Consider the following 22,879-nt stretch of genomic DNA (forward strand, 5'->3'; position numbering starts at 1 on the left):
CTGTTGTGGAATTTGCACAGTCTCTCCACGTTTGCATAGGTTTCACTCCCACAACCCACAGATGTGCAGAGTAGATGGATTGGCCATATTAAATTGCCCCCTAATTGGAAAGAAAATAATTGGGCACTCTAATTTAAAAAAAATCTTCTTAAGTTTCCTTGTGGAGCCCTTCCTTATCAATTACACGGCCAAGAAAGCTTATTGATGACATGGTTTAATTTTGTTCCCATTCAGTTTTGGATAGACCCAAAATCTCTTGTGCATCGCCTTGTGTTGATAATACACCGACATTTAGTTCTTTGATCTCCATAGACATAGTGTCTTCCTGGAAATTTTCACTAGGTGCCCTTCATGGATTTGACTGTTCTTGTTCTTACCCATTTTTGAGGTTTGAGGATTTTGTCTGGCCCAGCACACCTTTGTCATGAGACCTTTCTTGCCATAATTACATCATTTGTTTTCTCAAAACCAGCATTCCTGTGGAGAAAACCCCACCTGGGCACACCAACGACATGCCTGCATATTGGGAGACCGTTTCTCAGTATTCATCTTGTTTATCGTTGCGCCACTTCCAATTTGGGAGGCTTCTTTTGCTGCCAATTCCAGAAACACTGCTATTCCAATAGCAAGTTTAGGTGTTGGAGCGCTTTCAGGTTCGCAATCGTCTCTGGATTGTCTCATTTCTCAATCCACACACAACAATGTCTCACAGCTTGTCCTTAAGGGTCGATCTAAACTTACAATACTTTGCTGGTTTACATACAAATTATGGAAGATTTTCACCCCCTTCTTGAATATGTCGATGAAACCTGAATCTTTCTGCTATGATTAATGGTTTGGGCATGAAGTGTTTTTCAAAGATCTTAGTCAATCCCTCGTAAGCTTTTGTAGCAGGCTTCGCAGGATGGACAAGACTCTGTAATAGGGTGAAAGTTTTCCATCCTATAAGTGGCTACTTTAATTTCATCCAGTATCCTGTTTGCAGCACGGTATTACTGGAATCTCTTCATAGGAACTCCATGATTCCGCATTCACATCGAATTATTCCATAGCACCATCTTTTCCCAGCATGGAAGTTACCAGTTATTAAATTGTAGTGCTTTCTTGAACATTTCCTCCCCTCTAATTTATTTCCCCGCCAATTTAATTTGTTTTGTTTCTTTTGTTGCTTCTTTAAAAATGTTATTTCCTCGGTTGGACTGTGGCTTTAATAACTTTATTTTGTTGCAAACAGCCATCGGTTTTAAAATCAGAAGATTTCAGCTGTCCGAGGAAGATCAAGAGTTCGGAGCAGCTTTTAAAAATGGCATCCAATCACTTCCTGCACTGACGAGATAAGTGTGGCATCGGCAGGGTGTTCCCCAGCAAAGTAAAGAAAAAAGTCAGGTGGCACAGTGGTTAGTACATCTGACACACAGCACCGAGGACCCGGGTTCGATCCCGGCCCAGGATCACTGTCTGTGTGGAGTTTGCACATTCTGCCGTGTCTGCATCGGTCTCACCCCCCACAACCAAAAGATGTGCAGGGTAGGCGGATTTGCCATGTTAAGTTATCCCTCAATTGGAAAAAAAATAGAGTCCTGTTAGATAGCAGGATCGCTCTTGGTGTTGCAGCACCTAGAAAGACCCCACTATACACACCTGTCTTCTGTGCTCAAAATCGTGCCCGTTGATTCTTTACTGCCATCTGAAATGGTGCGACAAGCTATTCGGTTCAACGGGCATTCAGGATGGGCAACAGGTGTTAGTTGGCCTTGCCAGTGACACACACATCCCATGAAAGAATATTTTTAGAGAACATGTGCTATCCACCACTGGGATAGCAACCAGAAGCTCACTGGATTTTTATTCTCCTAACCCAAGATTCTTCGGCCAAATGCTGTGCTTTTATAGCAACCCTGATTTTCTAAAACCGATTGGGGTACCTTACTGCTACGATATATTGGTGTACCAGCTTGCTCTGCCATGAAGAGAACAAACAGACATTCCGCCCCATTACATGTTCCATTACATTATGGCTGATCTGCAAATCTCCACTACCATATTCCTTATTAACCGTACCTGTCAAAAATCTATCAATCGGAGTTCTGAAGTTTTTCAATTGACCTGGCCTCCACAGTTTTAGTTGTTTCAGATTGCCACCAACCTTTCTGGAAATCATCTGTCACCAGCCTAGCTTGCATTTTAAGATTAGACCCCCTAATTCCCAATAGAAGAAATAGTTCCTCCCTACCCTACCCATTATCTTAAACATCCCAATTAGACAACCCCCTTAATCTTCTACGCTCAAAGGAATACAAGCCTAGCCCTCGCAACCTGTCACCTAAACTGTCTTTGACCCTTTAGGGAAAGCAAGGGATTTCAATTCATCATCCCTACATGGTGGGATGCCCAATCTTAGCCATGGCTCCTTAGCAGAGAGAAGACCGAAAGATGAAAAATGAAAATGAAATGAAAATGGCTTATTGTCACGAGTAGGCTTCAATGAAGTTACTGTGAAAAGTCCCTAGTCGCCACATTCCGGCGCCTGTTCGGGGAGGCTGGTACGGGAATTGAACCATGCTGCTGGATTGCCTTGGTCTGCTTTAAAAGCCAGCGATTTAGCCCAGTGAGCTAAACTATTAATGGAACTGGAAGATCAAGATCAATGTTGACCGAATTCGGAGGTTGAGCTAGCTGCCTTCCTGCTCAGCAAAAGGTATATGCTGCTCAAGAGAAGTGATTATTTAAGTTCAAAACAAATATTTAATTAAAATCTATTAGGGCTGCACTTTACTGGCATAAAACCAAAGACGTCATTCAGCTGCTAAAACGCCATACCTTTTTAACCATGCCCTCGGGCCTGCTTGAATCACATAAAAGTAAGCCTGAAATTTTCATGGTTGCATGCAAACATAAATTGGAAAACTCAGCTCTGGAATATTTCCACGCACATCCTGAACAAATGTAAATTAAAGTAATTTGATTCGCTGAATCCCATGAAAGGGTAAATTGGTTCATGAACTCTGTGGTTTCAGCCATGTTGACAATACCATGATGTGGCTGCCAGGTTTGGGTCAAAATCTTGGAACTCCCTCACTAACAGCAGTGTGGGAGTGCCTACAGGGGTTCAAGAAGGGAGCTCACCAACACCATCTCAAGGACAATTAGGGTTGGGCAATAAATACCAGCAGCACTCTCATCCGGAACATACAAGAAAAGGGTTGGTATGATGATGCAGCTCACAAGCACAGGTTCGAGCCTGACATAAATATTGTTATGGCAAATTTCTTGCAATGACAACTGGAAAGAGGTGGGAAGTGCAGGGGTGTGGGTTTAGTGCCCTGTAGACACGCAGTGACGTAGAGCTAAAGGGATACGGGACTGTGACTTCAGCTGACAAAATAAGGGCTAACTGCCTCGTGTACAGAGACAAACAAAGCAGGCCAGCAAGCAATCTCCGAACACGATCATTCCTAGCGGCCAATATTGATCACATACCTACCCACAGACAGAGAAAATGGCACATGTTTTGCCCTCATCAGTGAAGAGTTAGTTCATTTAGCATCGTTAACATAAATACTAGAGGGGGCTGTATGTAGATGCTCAGTTGAGTATATTTAGAGATTTGATTTTTGTACATTTCTGGATCCCGAAGGAATCGAGGGATATGGTGAGAAAGTGAAGTTTAGGTGGAAGATCAGCCATTAATGAATGGCAGAGCAGGCTTCAGAAGCCATCTTCACCACTAGTCATGTGCTTATTAGAAGGGACACAGAACAGGGGCGAGATTCTCCGACCCCCCGCCATGACTGCAGTCCATGTGATGTAGGTACACCTACAGTGCTGTTAAGAAGGGAATTCCAGGATTTTGACCCAGTGACAGCAACGGAACAATGATTTAGTTCCAAGTCAGGATCGTGAGTGATTTGGAGGGGGAACTTCCAGGTGGTGGTATTCCCATGTATCTTCTGCCCTTGTCCTTCAAGTTGGTAGAGGTGGCAGGTTTGAGATGTGCTGTTGAGGGAGCGTTGATGAGTTCTTGCAGTGCATCTTGTAGATGGTACACACTGTTGCCACTCTGTGTCCATGATGGAGAGACTGAATGTTTAAAGATGCTGGATACGAGGGCAGCATGGTGGCGCAGTGGTTAGCACTGCTGCCTCATGGCACCGAGGTCCCTGGTTTGATCCCGGCTCTGGGTCATTGTCCATATGGGGTTTGCACATTCTCCCCGTTTCGCCCTCAGAACCCAAAGATGTGCAGAGTAGGTGGATTGGCCAAGCTAAATTGCCCCTTAATTGGAAAAAATTAATTGCGTACTCTAAATTTTAAAAGGAAATGGTTGATAGGATGTCGTACAAGCAGGCTGCTTTGCACTGGGTGGGGTCAAGTTCCTGGAGTGTAGTTGGTACTGCACTCACCCAGGCGAGTGGTCGATCACACTCCTGACGTATGCCTCGTAGATCGCGCACAGGTTTTGGGAGTCAGGAGGAGTGTTACTCGCTGCAGAATGCACAACGCGGTGTTAGTAGCCACATATTTATATGGCTGGTCCAGTTCAGCTTTGGTCAATGGATGTTAATAGCAGGGGACTCAGCGATGGTAATTGCACTGAATGTCAAAGAAAGATGGTTAGATTTTCTCTTGTTGGAGATGGCCATTGCCTGGCACTTGTGTGACTTGCCACCTGTCAGCTCAAGTCTGGATATTGTCCAGGTCTTGCTGGATTTTGACACGGACCACTTTAATATCCGATAAGTGATGAATATTGTTCAATCATCAGTGAACATGCCCACTTCAGACCTTGGGATGGAGGGAAGGTCTGATGAACAAGCTAAAGATGATTAAGACTAGGACACTCACCAGAGGAACTCCTGCAGTGATGTCGTGGGGCTGAGCTGACTCACCTTCAACAACTACAACATTCTTCCCTTGCGCCAGGTAGGATTCCAACCACTTGAGAGTTTCCCCCAAATCTCACAGACTCAAGTTTTGCTGGGCTCCTTTGATGTCACATTCTGAAGACAAGAGCAGTCACTCCCACCTCACCTTTGGGATTCAGCTACCAAGATTGTAATAAGACCAGTGCCGAGTGATCCCAGTAGAGCCCAAGCTGAGCATCAGTGAGCAGGTTATTGCCATGTAAATGCCGCCTGATAACACTGTCGACGACTGCACTGCCGAGTCATGCTCTGGGGACCCGGGTTAGAATCCCACCAAGGCAGACAGTGAAATTTGATTCAATAAAAGAAAACTCTGGAATGGAATTAAAAGTCTAATGAAACCTGTGTCGATTGTTGTAAAAACCCATCTGGTTCACTAATGTCCTTTACGGAAGGAAGTCTGTTCTGGACTACATGTGGTTCCAGATCCACAACAATGTGGTTGACTCTTAATTGCCCTCAGGGATGAGCAATAAATGCTGGCCCAGCCAGCGATGCTCTATTCCCATGAATGAATTTTTAAAAAAATATCCCCCTCGACCATTACCACCAAGCCAGGGAATCAACCCTGGTTCAATGAAAAGTGCAGGAGAGCATGCTAGGAGCAATATCAAGCACACCAAGAAATGAGGTGTTAACCTGGTGAAGCTACGACACAGGACTACTGGTGCGTCAAAAGTAATAGAATGGGCTAAGCGATTCCACAACGAACACATCAGATTTAAGTTATGCAATCCTGCCACATCCAGCCACGAATGGTGGTGGACAATTAAACAACTCACTGGAGGGGGAGGAGCCCCAAATATCCCCATCCTCAAAGATGGAGGAGCCCAGCACAAATGTGCACAAGGTAAGGCTGAGGCATTTGCAACAATCTTCAGCCAGAAGTGCCAAGTGGATGATCTATCTCGATCTCCTCCGGAGGTCCCCAGCATCACAGATGCGAGTCTTCATCCAATACGATTCACTCCACGTGATATCAAGAAACGGTTGAAGGCACAGGATACTGCAACGGCTATGGGCCCTGATAATATTCCAGCAATAGTACTGAAGACTCAAGCTCCAGAACTTGGCGCACCCCTAGCCAAGCTGTTCCAGTACAGCTAAAACACCGGCATCTACCTGGCAATGTGGAAAATTGTCCAGGTGTGTCCTGTATACAAGAAACAGGACAAATCCAACCCAGCCAATTACCTCCCGATCAGTCTACTCTCCATCATCAGCAAAGTGATGGAAGGGGTCATCAATGGTGCTATCAAGCGGCATTTACTCAGCAATAACCTGCTCACCGACACTCCGTTTGGGTTCAGCCAGGGTAACTCACCTCCTGACCTCATTACAGCCTTGGTTCAAACATGGACAAAAGAGCTGAATGCCAGAGGTGAGGTGAGAATGACTGCCCTTGACAGCAAGGCAGCATTTGACTGAATACGGCATCAAGGAACCCTAGTTAAACTGAAGTCATTGGGAATCGGGGGGGAAACTTTCCACTGGTTGGAGACATACCTGGCACAAAGGAAGATGGTTGTGGTGGTTGAAGGTCGATAATCTCACTGCAGGAGTTGCTCAGGGTTGTATCCTAGGCCCAACCACCTTCAGCTGTTTAATCAGTTACCTCCTTTCCATCAGAAGGTCAGAAGTGGGGATGTTTGCGAATGACTGCACCATGTTCAGCACCATTTGCAACTCCTCAGATAATGAAGCAGTCCATGTCCAAATGCAGGAAGACCTGGACAATATCAAGGTTTGCGCTGACAAGTGGCAAATTACAATTGCGCCGCACAAGTGCCAGGCAATGAACCTCTCCTACAAGAGAAGATCTAACCATCACCCCTCAACATTCAATGGCACTCGTATTACTGAATCCCTTACAACCAACATCCTCGGGGTTACCACTGATTAGAAACTGAACTGGACTAGCCATATTAATACTGTGGCTACCAGGGCAGATCAAAGGCTAGGAATCCTACAGCGAGTAATTCACCTCCTGATCCTCCCAACGCCTGTCCACCATCTACAAGGCACAAGTCAGGAGTGGAATGCAATACTGTCCACTTGCCTGGATGAGTGCAGCTCCAACAACATTCAAGAAGCTCGACACCATCCAGGACAAAGCAGCCCATTTGATTGCTATCCCTTCCACAAACATTCAAACTCTCCACCACCGACAGCACTTTCTAAACCCACAACCTTGGACGTTCCCCTCCTAAGTCACTCATCACCCAGACTTGGAAATATGTCGCTGTTCCTTCACTGTCACCGGGGTAAAATCCTGGAGCTTCCTCCTTAACAGTGCTGTGGGTGGATCTACACCTCAGGGACTGCAGCAGTTCAAGAAGACAACTCACCACCACCTTCTGAAGGGCAACTAGGGATGGGCAAAAAATGCTGGCCTAACCAGCGACGCCCCCATCCCATAAATTAATTTAACGAAGCACAAGTCTTCAGTTCTATTGCCGAAGTGCTGCCAGTGCTACATCCCTTGCTGTATCCAGTGCCTTCAGTTTGTTCTGGATATCACGTGGAGTGAATCAAATTGACAAAAGGTTGGCATCTGTAATGCTGGGGACCTCAGGAGGTGTCCGAGAAGGATCACACACTTGGCACTTCTGGCTGATGATTGCATCTTTTTTAAAAAAAATACATTTAGAGTACCCAATTCATTTTTTTCCAATTAGATCATAGATCATAGATCATAGAACTTACAGTGCAGAAGGAGGCCATTCGGCCCATCGAGTCTGCACCGGCTCTTGGAAAGAGCACCCTACCCAAGCCCACACCGCCACCCTATCCCCATAACCCAGCAACCCCACCTAACACTCAGGGCAATTTTGGACACTAAGGGCAATTTTATCATGACCAATCCACCTAACCTGCACATCTTTGGACTGTGGGAGGAAACCGGAGCAGCCGGAGGAAACCCACGCACACACGGGGAGGACGTGCAGACTCCGCACAGACAGTGACCCAAGCCGTAATCGAACCTGGGACCCTGGAGCTGTGAGGCAACAAGGCTAACCCACTGCGCCACCGTGCTGCCCTGCCCTGTGGCCAATCCACCTACCCTGCACATCTTTGTGTTGTGGGGGCGAAAGCCACACAGACATGGGGAGAATGTGCAAACTCCACATGGACAGTGACCCAGAGCTGGGATCGAACCTGGGACCTCGGCGCCTTGAGGCCGCGGTTCTAACCCACCGCGCCACCGTGCTGCCCATGATTGTGTCCTGTGCAGCATTCCAGCAGATATTGCGTGCTTCAGCATTCAACATCTATTTCCTGGAGCACTTTACAACTGGCTTATAATGAAGGTGCAGAAGGAAATTCCCGTTTGGAGCAAAGAAGTGTGAATGATGGGAAATATGAAACAGCTCACGATTATAGAACAGGCATGCCACAAAAAAAAGAGAAGGAAATGGTCACCAATCAGGAGTTAGGAATGGTCATCAAATCTTTTGAAAGTGGGAAATAAATGTGACACCAAGGTTTTAGGAAGAGTTCCTGAGACGTGTGATGGCTGGAGGCTCTGTCAAGAACAATGGAATAATTGGGAGGATTTCTTTCTCACGTGCAATGTCAAAATTCCCAGAGTTCTGTAATCTTGTGTGTCAAACATCCCTTTTATTACTGATGTCGGGGAAAAAAAACGAGAAATACCCAAGTAAATGGAAAATAATCACCCCACCTATATTTGCTGATCTCTTTCAACAATTTGTTAGTTCCACCCTCTGCATTCTATAAGCAATTTTACCACATGCCAATGCTGTGAACTACTGATTAACATGAGCTCGCAAAATAACAGAATGACAGCCATAAATCTGGTATTAGAATAAACATTTTCTCAGGCCTCTTCGGGACAACTGCCTTCAATGGTCTGTTAAACATGCCAACACACTTCTGTAGATCAACATCTTGGCAGTTGTTTTTAATATAAATGAGTAGCCAATTTTTTTTTCCCCCAATTAAGGGGCAATTTAGCGTGGCTAATCCACCTACCCTGCACGTATTTTTGGGTTGTGGGGGTGAGATCCAAGCAGACACAGGGAGAATGTGCAAACTCCACGTGGAGAGTGACCCAGGGCCAGGATCGGACCCGGGTCCTCGGCACCGCTAGGCAGCAGTGCTAATCACTGCGCCACCGTGCCACCCTTTCAGCATTATGGTTCACACAAACTTCATGACACAAACAGACCAACACAAGGTAAAGGCTGAACTTCAGAATCCTCGCCGGCACGTATTCTCCGAGGACGAAGAGTACCAAAAAATGCTTTGTCACGTCTGGCTACTGCTACTTGCTACTGCTCGTTCAAAGATCCATCAGGGAAAAAGAAATATAGAAATATAGGCTGAAATTCTCAGTTTGGGAGATGAATCGACTCTGATTTCCGCTCACGCTAGGAGCACAAGTCCGAGGCGATTCATTGTCCCTTGCCATGCAAATCTATGCATGGTGGGGATTGAGAGGGGTGCCGTCACAGGTCACGCGATCGGGCCGCCATTTTGAGTGGGCGGTCCGTCGGCTGAGCGCCCTCCCCCAAAATGCAATTTTGCATCACCTCCCCCTCCAACCACGGTATTTATGGGTCACCCCTTCCCCCCAAAACAGTACGAGAGTGACCCAGCCCCCACCCCATTACAGAGACCCACCCCCTCATCATAAGAGAGATCTCCCCATTACAAAGACCCCTGTCTGGAAGCTAGCGAACAGTCCAGACAGAGAAAAAAAGAAATCACTGCTTTGAAACTCACCTGTGCAATACACCTGCTGGCTCAGGCAGAGAAAGCACCAGCCTGTACATTCCTAGAAAGGATAATTCACATCATCTGGGTTTAAACCCCCTCCAATCGTAGATCTGCAAGGCTTTCATTCATATCAATGTGAAATTGATTTTACTAGGCTGTGGTTGACAGCTTGCACACACACAGCCTGCTGGCTGGATTGTTTAATCTCATTTCCCTTCATGCTGGAGTGGATTTCAAGAAGCCAGCTGTGAAACTAACCTTTTACAAACATCTAGCTACGATTGACAGCTCTTGTACCACATCAAAAAGTGCTTTCCGCAGTAAAAAAAGAGGAAGTGATGTGTCAAGAGCCATCAATCATAGCTAGCTAGAGGTTTATGAACATTGCAGTTAGTTTCAGAGCTGGGCTTGACCCATTTGCATCCTCCTGCTGGCGCAGGGTGTGAACCCCAATGCCACCGCCAGCGGGGGGACGGGAGCATTGGAACAGGATCCTTTGGCCAATGGTGGATTCTCCGCCGCATCAGGAACCGGCCCCTGGTCTTATCCATTGTATTGTCCTGCTCAGTGTTATGATTTCAGTACAAGGGCGGCCTGATAGTGCAGTGGTTAGCAGTGCTGCCTCACGGCGCTGAGGACCCGGGTTCGATCCCGGACCCGGGTCACTCTCCATGTGGAGTTTGCACATTCTCCCCATGTTTGCGTGGGTCTCACCCCCACACCTAAATATGTGCAGGGTAGGTGGACTGACCACGCCAAATTGCCTCTTAATTGGAAATAAAAGAATTGGGCACTTAACATTTTTTTTAATGATTTCAGTACACGGCAGTAATGTATTTATTAATTTTTTTCAAAAATACTCGAGGATTGGTCAATCTCAAGTATAGATTGCCCTACCCCCCCTCAGCCAAGATTTAGCCCAAAACACTGTTGAAATCAAACTCACCCTGATGCAAACCTACTCGCTGACAGAATCAGAGAATAGCACACAGCACACCATTGAAGGCTCTGTTTAGTTCCTTGTGACTGCACATGTCAACAGGCAAAGAAAATATACTGTCATTCCTTTTGCACTACTTTTTGGGGCAGGTTTGATGGGAACTATCGCCTGTCCAGCAATACAATCATCAGGCTGGATTTCAACTACTTGAAACAATTGATAACTTGTATGAAGGTCCAAGCCCTTTTTGGCAAATAACTTAGTCTTAGAACATTGACGTTAACATTTGCAAATACTGCATACTTAAATAATGAATCCTAACGGCTCACTGTTTAAAACAAAATTTAAAAAATCTACTAAACATCAAAATAACATGAACACTCGTGGTTACATTCTACCATACCTAGTATACTACATTCACGAAATTCAAAGTACAATGAACACAGTCACTTATACTCTAAACTGAACATAACTCTAAACTGCACTTAACTTGTCATTTGACTTACACCCTCAACTCCGATCTCAAGTCAGGTTCTTATCAAAAATTGGAAGATGAGCCATTTGAGTACTTTTCCAAATATTCAAAGATTTGTATAAGGGTTGAGATATCTTGGGCCTTCCACTTACTGCCAACAATGTTTTCCCTTCAGATCTCCTCCAACCGCCCCATGGTTGTGGACTTCCAGTTCAACACAGGCATCGCTAGCATCTTAACTGAAGTCATATTCGGGGTGTCGGACCAGCCAGGGTTGGAAACGGGTGCGGAGGCAGATGTTGTAGCCTTACCCTCGTTGATTGCCCGAAGGCGGATCCTGATGGGATGGAGAGCAACCTCTCACCCGGTGCCCTGGCGTGGCGGGAGGGACTTGTTGGAATTCTTGACTCTCGAGAAGGTTTAAGTTTGAATGGAGGGGAAGGATGGAGGGGTTCTACAATTCATCGGCATTATTCATCATGCACTTTCAAGAACTGGATAACATCGAACATTAATTTGAGGGGATGGGTGGGAGGGTTGGGGAGAGGGGGGCGGTGTGTGTTGATGGTGACTATGGGTAATTCCTGATTCCTTTTTGACATTTGTTTATGTGAACATGCGGGCTAATGTTTGGGGTTTGGTGGGAGTATAGGATCGTTGTTATTGATATGGGGATTGTCATATTTGTTACTGATTATTGTTTGTTGTTGGTGGGTGTAAATTTGGGAGAAAATGTGAAAAAGGAGAATAAAAAATATTTAATTTAAAAAAACTCTGAATCTTGTATTTAAAAATTGTATTTCTCAGCTTAGCTATCCCAGAGGTCCAACTCACTGTCAATACGGTCCTTCAGTTATCAAGGTTTTTAAACCCTTTTAGCCAGAAGGATAAAAGAATTTCAACTGAATTCTGCTCAAAATAGATATTTGCTGCAACCAGCTTGTTGAAAACCCCTGCTTGAAAACAGAACCACATCCAGGAATCTAATCCTTCTGTAATTAACTTCCTGTTGACCTTTTTAAATCTATTGTTCATCTCCCAGGCAGTTTGGTAACATGATCAGTTCCTGGATGCAAGCTGCTTTTTACAAGAAATCTTCCAGAGGAACCTGGGGCGAAATTCTCCCCAAACGGCGCGATGTCCGCCGACTGGCGCCCAAAACGGCGCCAATCGGACGGGCATCGCGCCGCCCCAAAGGTGCGGAATGCTCCGCATCTTTGGGGGCCGACCCCCAACATTGAGGGGCTAGGCCAGCGCTGGAGGGATTTCCGCCCCGCCAGCTGGCGGAAGCGGCCTTTGTTGCCCCGCCAGCTGGCGCGGAAATGACATGTCGGGGCGGCACATGCGCGGGAGCATCAGCGGCCGCTGACAGTTTCCCGCGCATGCGCAGTGGGGAGAGTCTCTTCCGCCTCCGCCATGGTGGAGACCATGGCGGAGGCGGAAGGGAAAGAGTGCCCCCACGGCACAGGCCTGCCCGCGGATCGGTGGACCCCGATCGCGGGTCAGGCCACCGTGGGGGCACCCCCAGGGGTCAGATCGCCCCGCGCCCCACCCAGGACCACGGAGCCCGCCCACGCCGCCTTGTCCCGCCAGTAAATAGGTACTCTAATTTACGCCGGCGGGACAGGCAATTTATCGGCGGGACTTCGGCCCATCCGGGCCAGAGAATCCAGCGGGGGGGGGCCCGCCAACCGGCGCGGCCCGATTCCCGCCCCCGCCGAATATCGGGTACCGGAGACTTCGGCAACCGGCGAGGGCGGGATTCACGGCGGCCAACGGCCATTCTCCGACCCGCTGGGGGGTCGGAGAATGACGCCCCTGGTTTTTAAAGGGTCCATCAACCCCAACATCAGATATTGTTTTTTCCCCTTCCAGGCACATGGGCCAATGCATGAACCACAGGAGAAAAGCAAAATAATGAGTACCATTTCTACACCTGATGCAGGTTCTCTTTCTAAGCATTATTCTACTTCATCTGGACTACTCCTCTCTCTGCATCCCAAGGTTATAGGTTGCAGCTCTGGACCACATAATGTCGGCCTTCACTTCAGTGATGGAGTTCAGCTGAGGCGTTGTTTGCCTGTTTACGTGCATTTAAAAGATCCCATGACATTATTTGAAGAAAAGCCAGTATTGCTGGAGTACATTTCTCCATCACCAACAAAATTGATAAATTAATCAAAATATAATATCTCAGTGACTAAGATACTTGATCAGCAACACAGATGTCACAAATTCAAAACTCACTATGACAAGGTGTGCAATTAAATTCGATAGATCTGGGGGGAAAGAAACATAATGAAAATGAAAGAAACTTGCTGCATCATCACAGTAAGCCAACCTCCTTCAATGGCACACCCTGCATCCAATTGTTAGTTACATTAGGAGAATCAGGGAGCCAAATAGCTTACACTCGTCAGTATTGCCAAAACCTAAAAGCAAAAAAAGAAATTTGCTGTTGGTGGGACCTCTGATTGTTCTTCCCCATTTAACAGTGCCGCAACTTCAAAAGTAATTAATTGGATAGGCGGCATTGCATGCTAAACGGAGGGGGAGAAAGGCACTATATAAATGCAAGTTCTCTTTTTAAAATGCAAACAGTTCAATGTTAAAATTGTGACACTTTGGTATATCGTATCGCGCTCTTTTGCTCTTGCCATCTGAAAATCACTCCAGCGGAATTGTCAAACACGTTAACTGGCCACCTCAGAGTCTGTTATGTGGGTGGCAAACTCACTCAAAAGAAGGCTGTGCTGTAGGAGACTAATGGAGAATGAGTTCTGACTCCCCCCCCCCCCCCCCCGCCCGATGGCTCATGCAATGCACAATGTGACAATGTGCTGTACGGTCCAAGATGGCAGGGTAACTGCCTGACCCAGGGTCTGTGAGCTGCTGCTATCAACTGCGGAATAACAATGCGAGCATTTCAGTCCTCCGCCACTCTTCCAGAGCAAGGGGAGGGAGGAAGAGGAAAAAGCAATAAGAGTGTTCTCACTCATGATCACTATCTAGTGGTGTCCCTTGCTGAAAGGAAACAGGATTGGTTAAATATCCTGCTGATGTTCAGTGTTAGACTCACACCTCCTCCCACTCAAATACAATGATATTGTAACAAGGAATTGGCACGTCTCGAGACAATAGGGAAACAAATTTGGTTTGAAGTTACAAAAATGCCTACGTTCTAAACACAACATTCTGTACCTTATATGTTGAGCTTCCTGTGGTGACTCATCAACTGCAAACCCTAAATGCACACATAATAAAATGCAACAAGTACCAATTTGTTCCCCCATGAACTTCTAATTATAACCTATTGTCTGTTGATTTGTGTCACTTCCAAATATGTTGAACACCCGCACTCAAATGTAAAGTCATTACCAGTTGATTTTACAAAGCTTTTATGGCCGCACTTCCAAAGTTCCAAGAACACAATAAAGGATGTTATTATTTTTAAAATAAATTTAGAGTACCCAATTATTTTTTCCAATTAAGGGGCAATTTAGTGTGGCCAATCCACCTAACCTGCACATCTTTGGGTTGTGGGAGTGAAACCCACGCAGACACAGGGAGAGTGACCCAGAGCCGGGATTTGACCCGGGTCCTCAGTGCCGCAGTCCCAGTGCTAACCACTATGCCACCGTGCTGCCCTTAAAGGATGTTATAATGTGAAATTGAACACAAACTAGGTACATCTAAACTACTTAAGTCCGGCTGAGATCTATTAAAAAGTTTATATGTAACATACATAAATAAATCCGACTCCACGGGCGAAATTCTCCAGTATCAGTGCGATGTCCGCCGACCGCGCCAAAAACGGCGGTAATCAGTCCGGCATCGCGCCCCCAAAGGTGCGGAATCCTCCGCATCTTGGGGGAGCCGAGCCCTAACCTTGAGAGGCTAGGCCCCCGCCGGACTGATTTCCGCCCCGCCAGCTGGCAGAAAAGGCCTTTGGTGCCCCGCCAGCTGGCGCGGAAATGACATCTCCGGGCGGCGCATGCGCAGGAGCGCTAGCGGCCGCTCACGGCATCCCCGCGCATGCGCTGTGGAGGGAGTCTCTTCCGCCTCCGCCATGGTGGAAACCGTGGCGAAGGCGGAAGGAAAAGAGTGCCCCCACGGCACAGGCCGGCCCGCGGATCGGTGGGCCCCGATCGCGGGCCAGGCCACCGTGGGGGCACACCTCAGGGCGAGATCGTCCCACGCCCCCCCCCCCAGGAACCCGGAGCCCGCCCGCGCCGCCTTGTCCCGCCGGTAAGAGAGGTGGTTTAATCCACGCCGGCGGGACAGGCATTCTAGCAGCGGGACTTCGGCCCATCCGGGCCAGAGAATCGCGGGGGGGGGGGGGGGGGGGGGGGGCAACTGGCGCACCACGATTCCCGCCCCCGCCGAATCTCCGGTGCCGGAGAATTTGGCAACCGCCGGGGGCGGGATTCACGCCAGGCCCCGGCGATTCTCCGACCCGGCGGGGGGTCGGAGAATCTCGCCCCACATCTCTAACGTTACATGGTGCAGTGGCAATTATGTATAGATTTATTTGTAATCTAATTACCATAAATCACAATTTTAGAACTCCCTGAATACTGTTCAGGGAGTCCGTACAGTAATGTTACACAGACACCAAAATCTACACTCCCAGGGTGAGCTGCAGTGACAATTTGTGTTGAACAATTACCATTGTGTTCCACAGTTCTGTTAATTTGAGTGAACTGAACATTGTCCTAAACCTTTACTCCAGGTATAACCAACATAAATGCCAAACCTCATCCAGTTTATATTAGCAGCAAAGGGCAGCTCAAAGTGCTGAGAAGGATCCCATTAATCAAAATTGGTTACCCCACAAATATCTACATGGTGTGGACATTAGGTGGCTGACGTGGTTTGAATCACAAAAGGATAGCATTTAGGAAAATAATCTCAGAAGAATAGAACATTACAATTTATTGTAAGGGGAATTGAATACAAAGGAAGGGAGGTTATGCTTCAGTTGTACAGGCAGTGGTGAGACCACATCTGGAGTATTGTGTGCAGTATTGGCCTCCTTAAGCAAGGATGTAAATGTGCCAGAAGCAGTTCAGAGGTTTACTACAACAGTATAGAAACATAGAATTTACAGTGCAGAAGGAGGCCATTCGGCCCATCGAGTCTACACCGGCCCTTACAAAGAGCACCCTACTGAACCCCACAAATCTACCCTATCCCCGTAACCCAGTAAGCCCCACTTAACATTTTTTGGACACTAAGGGCAATTTAGCATGGCCAATCCACCTAACCCGCACATCTTTGGACTGTGGGAGGAAACCGGAGCTCCCGGAGGAAACCCACGTGGACACGGGGAGAACGTGCAGACTCCACACAGACAGTGACCCAGCCGGGAATCGAACTTGGGACCCTGGAGCTGTGAAGCAACTGTGCTAACCACTATAATAACGTGCTGCCCGCATATCATGAATGGGAAGCGGTTGCCTTATGGAGGAAGGTTGGGAAGACTAGGCTTGTATTGGGTGCAGAGTCTTTGAATATTTTTAAGCAAGAGCTAGATATATTCTTGATTAACAAGGGGGTGAAAGGTTATGGGGGCGGGGGAGGCAGGAATCTGGAGTTGAAGTTAAAGTCAGATCAGCCATTGAATGGTGGAGCAAGCACGAGGGGCCAAGTGGCTTACTCCTGCTCTTAGTTTGCATTTGTATGTAATATGACTGCAAAATATTAGGGCAGACAGCTAAAAATCTTACTTAAAGGAGGAGCAAAGAGGGGAAGAGGCTCAAGGACAGACGGACTACCAAAGGTTGTGAAATTAATATCAGGAATGTACAAGACACCAGAATTAGTGGACTGTAAAGATCTTGGAGGGTTCTAAGCTGAAGGCATTTACACAGATGAGGGGGTGTGAGAATTTTAAAATTGTGGCATTGCCATAAAGTCAATGTCGACATAATCTTAAAATGATATTGTTTTGCTAACCCCTCCAATAAGAGTCACTTCCCTGTTCCCATCGCCCCAACCACATTCACAGAATCTTGTCTCCTTTCCCAACGGGCTTTCCAATCAGATTGTATTCCAACTAACAGGGTGCACAGTGATTTTAATATTCAGTGGAAGTTTTACATCCCAAAGTTAATAGGATCGATACAGCTTTGCCCAGTCCATAGTTTTTCAAACCTCAAGCAATGCACCTCACAAAAACATTCAGTGTTGCTCGGTTAATGGATCTGTAGCAAATCTGTGCTACCACTGGATTGCTGTGTCCAACAGAAAATCTGAGGAAAACTACATTATGACTTCAAGAATAATGATTGCCCCGTCTTGGATTATGCTGGAAGCAAATAAGACAGCAGCCGCACATCCTAATGGTCAACGTAAAAAAATAAACCGAGTGGCAGACACCCTAATATCTAATTTGAAGTGCTCAATAAAATGAGCTGCAAAAATTAAAACATTTTACGGGACTGAAAAGAGCTTGAGGCATTTTACCACGTTAAAGGTACTGGTGGCTGATGGGACCCAAGTTTACAGTAGCTTTGTGTAAATATAAACAACAATGAAGAAGTTCAAGTTCCTGATTTCATGGATTCTTACGCAAAGTGTACAGCTTCAGTATTAAAGCACGATACACACACATGGATCGCTGGCTGTCCCTAGCAAATCTCTGGCAGATTTAACAGCTGTCATGAATATTCATTCATCTTTTTTGAGGTTAAAGGGCCCCCTGCTGAAAGATTTCTCAGGACCCGATGAGCTCTTGCTCAGTACGTCAAACTGTATTAGTTTTCCCTCGGTCATCATGAGGCCTTTTATACGTCTTTCACATTCTGCGCAAGTTTAGGCTATAGCAGAGCACACATTTACAGTGTGGTTCAAATATAATAGCATTCATCATAGCAAAAACACAGGCACTCTCTACAAAGTTCTGGGTGGTGTGAATAAATCTCTGCCATAATCGTGTTACCCTGTATCAGAATACCTGAATGGTTGATAATGTTCTTCAAGCTAGGTGCGGTGGACCAAAGCTTTTCTGTCCCCTCACCACCACCATTCTCAAAAATGTCACCAATTGGCATTCATTTCATCGATACAAGGTATTTCATTTCTTTAAGTGTCTGATAAGCTAACACCATCTTCAAAAGAAAATTTGAGGAAAACTGGATTATGACTTCAGGTATAGTGAATTCCCCACCTTGGATTATGCTGGAGGCAAATAAAACAGCAGCATGCACATCCTAATGTTCAAGGTAAAAAAATAAACCCAGTGACAGACACCCTAATATCTAATTTGAAGCGCTCAATAAAGTGAACTGCAAAGATTAAAACATTTTACGGGATAGAAAGGACCTCGAGGCATTCTTCCACGTTAAAGGTGGTTGATTGGACTCAGGTTTACAGTAGCTTTGTGTAAATTTAAGCAACAATGATGAAGTTCCAAGTTATTTCTGATTTCATGGATTCTTACACAACGCGTATATATTCAGTATTTAAAACAGGAGGGATAAAGCAACCAACAATCAGGCCGAGCAGTATACGACAGATCTGCACGAGAGCTTCGATGCTGACCCACTCTATTTCCCCATTTTTGAATCCAACCTTGACAATGAGGCACTATATATGCAGGGCTGTGGGGCTAAGACGCAGGTAGGACTAAGAAGGAAGTCCTGCTGAGGGAGTATGAGCAGCTGGGGACCGAGTTAAAAAGTAGAACCATAAAAGTTAATCATCTCTGGATTACTACCCAAGCCACGAGCAAATTCGCACAGGGCAAATGAGATTAGACAGCTGAACGCATGACTCAAAGATTGGTGTGGGAGAAATGGGGTTTCAATCCATGGGGCAGTGGCACCAGCACTGGGGGGAAAACAGGGAGCTGAACCACGCTCTGACCAGTATACTGGCAAATCATACAGCTATAGCCGCAGAGGAGGGCTTTCACGGTAGCACAGTGGTTAGCACTGTTACTTCACGGCACCAGGGTCCCAGGTTTGATTCCCACTTGGTCACTGTCTGTGCGGAGACTGCAAGTTCTCCCCGTGTCTGCGTGTGTTTCCTCCGGGTGCTCCGGTTTCCTCCCACAAGTCGTGAAAGACGTGCTTGTTAGGTTAATTGGACATTCTGAATTCTCCCTCAGTGTACCCAAACAGGCGCCGGAGTGTGGCAACTGGGGGATTTTCACAGTAACTTCATTGCAGTGTTAATGTAAGCCTACTTGTGACAATAATAAAGATTATAAATTATTATTATAAACTAAATTGGGTGGGGGATGAGGGTTCAGGTGAGGGGAAATTTGGAAAGTTAAAAGAGAAGGGACAAGGCAATAGTGCAAGGCCGTGATGCCAGGAATGCGGTGACTCGGAGCTTTTCACAGTAACTTCATTGCAGTGTTAATGTAAGCCGACTTGAGACACTATAGATTATTATTATTATTATTATTAATGGTAACCGGAATGTGACACAAAGGGACAGAGGGTACAATTGTAAGTGTGTACTAGCAAATAAAGTCAGAGTCAGCAAAGATGGTTAAAAAGACAAAATTAATGCTCTTCGAATGCACACTGCAATTGCAGCAAAACAGGTGAATTGATAGCACAAATAGAAATAAATGAGTATATAATGATCGCAATTACAGGGATATGATTGCACAGTGACTACGGTTGGGACCTGAATATTCGCGGGCATTTGACATTTCAGAATGACAGGAAGAGAGGAAAAACGCAGGGTGCAGTGGGAGATTAAAATCTTCATATTGATTGGATGAATCAAATTGGAAAAAGTAGCCTGGACGATGAGTACATAAAATGTATTTGGGACAGTTTCTTAGGACAATACATTCTGGACCCAACCAGGGAACAGGCTGATAATATGTCTTGAGGCAGGATTAATTAATAACCCCCTAGTAAAGAATTATCTGGTTAAGAGTGATCATAACATGATAAATCTGAAAATATAGTTTGAAAGTGAGAAACATGGGTCCATGACTAGTGTTTTAAACTTAAATAAAAGGTCATTACAAACGCAAGAATACGGAGTTGGTTAAAGTGAAATGGAAAAGGATGGTGGGGGAAACAGTTGCAGACACTTAACAAGATTTTTCGTAACTCTCGTGTTTGCGTGGGTTTCGCCCCCACAACCCAAAGATGTGCAGGGTAGGTGGATTGGCCACACTAAATTGCCCCTTAATTGAAAAAAATGAATTGGGTACTCTAAATTTATTTTTAAAAAGAAGATTTTTCATAACTCACAAAGATATATTCTGCTGAGAAAAAAAGATGCTATGAAAAGCAAGCACCATCTGTGGCTAAGAAAGTTAAGGATGGTATAAAATTGAAAGAAAATATGTACAAAGCTGCAAAGATTTGTACAGCCAGAAGATTGGAAAATATTAGAAACCAACAAAGGATGACTAAAGAATCATAAAAAGGGAGACCATAAGATGCAGAAGCAGAAGGTGGCCATTTGGCCCATTGAGAGGTGTAGTACAAGAGAAAACTAGCATGAAATATAAAATCAGACCGTATACGCTTCTGCAAGTATATAAAAAAGGAAGCGAGTGGCTAAAGTGCATGCTGGTCCTTTAGAGGGTGGCACTTGGGAATTAATCATGGGAAACATAGAAATGACAGAGACTTTCAACAGGCATTTTAATCTGTCTTCACAGCAGAAGATACATAAAGCATCTGAAGAATAGTAGAAAATTGAGAATCAAAAGGGAGAGAGGAACTTGAATAATTGCCGTCACCAGAGAAAAAGTACTAGGAAAACTGACAAGTCCACTGGTCACGATGGTCTGCATTATAGCGTCTTAAAAGAAGTGGCTATGAGATAGTGGATGCATTGGTTGTAATCACCCAATATTCCCTGGATTCTGGAAAGGCCCCAGTGAATTGGAAAAACGCAAATGCAACGCTACTATTCAAGAAAAAAAGAGGGATAGATAATAGGAATCTAAAGGTCAATTAGCCTAACGTCTGTCAGGATATTTAGAAAATCATAATACAATCAAGGGTTTTGTGAAAGGGAAATAGTGTTTTTAAATCTATCAGCATTCTTTGAGGATGTAACAAAGCAGGGTGGATAAAGGAGAACCAGTGTACTTGGATTTCCAAAAGGCATTCTATAACGTGCCACATAAAGGTTACTGCACAAGATAAAAATTCATGGTGTTGGGGCATGTACATGAATAGAGGATTGGTCAACAAATAGGAAACACTAGTCAGGATAAACGTGGGCAAACTATAACCAGTGGATTGTCACAAGAATCAGTGCTGGGTGTCAATGCCTTATCAATTACATTACTGTTAAGGGAAGCAGCTATTTGAACATGTATAAATAGCCATGATGTGGCAATGCCGGCGTTGGACTGGGGTGGGCACAGTAAGAAGTCTTATAACTCGAGGTTAAAGTCCAACAGGTTTGTTTCAAATCACTAGCTTTCAGAGCACAGCCTGATGAAGGAGCTGTGCTCCGGAAGCTAGTGGTTCGAAACAAACCTGTTGGACTTTAACCTGGTGTTGTAAGGTTTCTTAATGTACAAATAGGGGATAGCTGAGACACTGGGTGTTTGTGAGGAATATTCACACTGAACAAAAGTCAATAAACTCTCTCAGCAAGGATAGTCTGTACCTTAGTTTTGGCATCACCAACCGGTGTGGATCCTGCTAACACCGGCACCTCAACTTATGATTTATATTAATGACCTAGACGAAGGAACAGACTGTACTGTAGCCAAATTTGCCGACAACACAAAGATAGGTAGGAAAGCAAACTGCGAGGAGGACACAAAGAATTTGTAATGGAATATAGCTAGGTTAAGTAAGTTAGTAAAGAGTTGGCAGGACTATAATGAGGGTCCATTTTGGCAGACAAAACAGCATATTATTTAAATGGAGGGACCTGCATAATGATGCTGTACAAAGGGATCTGGATATCCTTGCATATCAAACACAAAAGGTATGGGGCAGCACAGTGGCGCAGTGGTTAGCACATCTGCCTCATTGCACTGAGGACCTGGGTTCGATCCCAGCCCTGGGTCACTGTCCATGTGGAGTTTGCACATTCTCCCCATGTCTGCATGGGTCTCACCCCCACAACGCAAAAAGCTGTGCAGAGTAGGTGAATTGGCCAGAGTAAATTGCCCCTAATTTGGAAAAGAAGAATTGGGTACTCTAATATTTTTTTTAAAGAAACACAAACAGTTAGCATATAGGTCCAGCAAGTAAATAGCCAGCAAGGAAGGCAGATGTCCTTTATTGCATGGAGGGTGGAGTATAAACAGTAGGGAAGTCTTACTACAGTTGTAGAGGGCATTGGTGAGACCACACCTAGAGTACGGTGTTGTTTGGTCATCTTACTCATCAAATGGCAGGAGCAGGTTTGATGGGGTGAATGACCCCCCCTCCTGTTAATGATCTAATGGAAGAGGGGAGATGTTAACCACAACAGGGGAGATGTTAACCACAACCGGTGAAATGAGAGGCCATTTCGAGATCACTTTGCAGCAGTAACTTTGTCTCTGCCGGCAGTCCGGTCAGGGCAAGAGATCCTAGAGCCACTTTCTCCATTCTTAAACTTTCATCAGAAAGTAGCTTCCCCCTTTCAGCACAGTGCATTGGCAATGCTTTGCAACAAAAAAAAAGACCGGGGTGGAGGAGAGAGGGGGAGGTGGAAAATAATGTACTTTAAAAGTATTCTGCATTTTTTTTTTAAGTAGCAAAACCCACAGATTTAATCATCTTGTTCCTGGGGATTAGCAGCAGCAGTGATGGTGACTGCAGCACAGACCAATGCTTATTTATTTCTCACTCTCTTCCCCCT

The 22,879-nt window shown here is 45.6% G+C and overlaps 1 protein-coding gene across 2 annotated transcripts in view; it reads right to left on the reverse strand.

Moving 5' to 3' along the window:
• itpk1a (inositol-tetrakisphosphate 1-kinase a) overlaps positions 1 to 22,879 on the reverse strand; it is a 286,412-nt gene that overhangs the window by 252,986 nt on the left and 10,547 nt on the right. The gene's annotated exons all lie outside the window — the stretch shown is intronic.

Source organism: Scyliorhinus torazame, chromosome 2 (genome assembly GCF_047496885.1).
Source record: "Scyliorhinus torazame isolate Kashiwa2021f chromosome 2, sScyTor2.1, whole genome shotgun sequence".
NCBI lineage: Eukaryota > Metazoa > Chordata > Chondrichthyes > Carcharhiniformes > Scyliorhinidae > Scyliorhinus > Scyliorhinus torazame.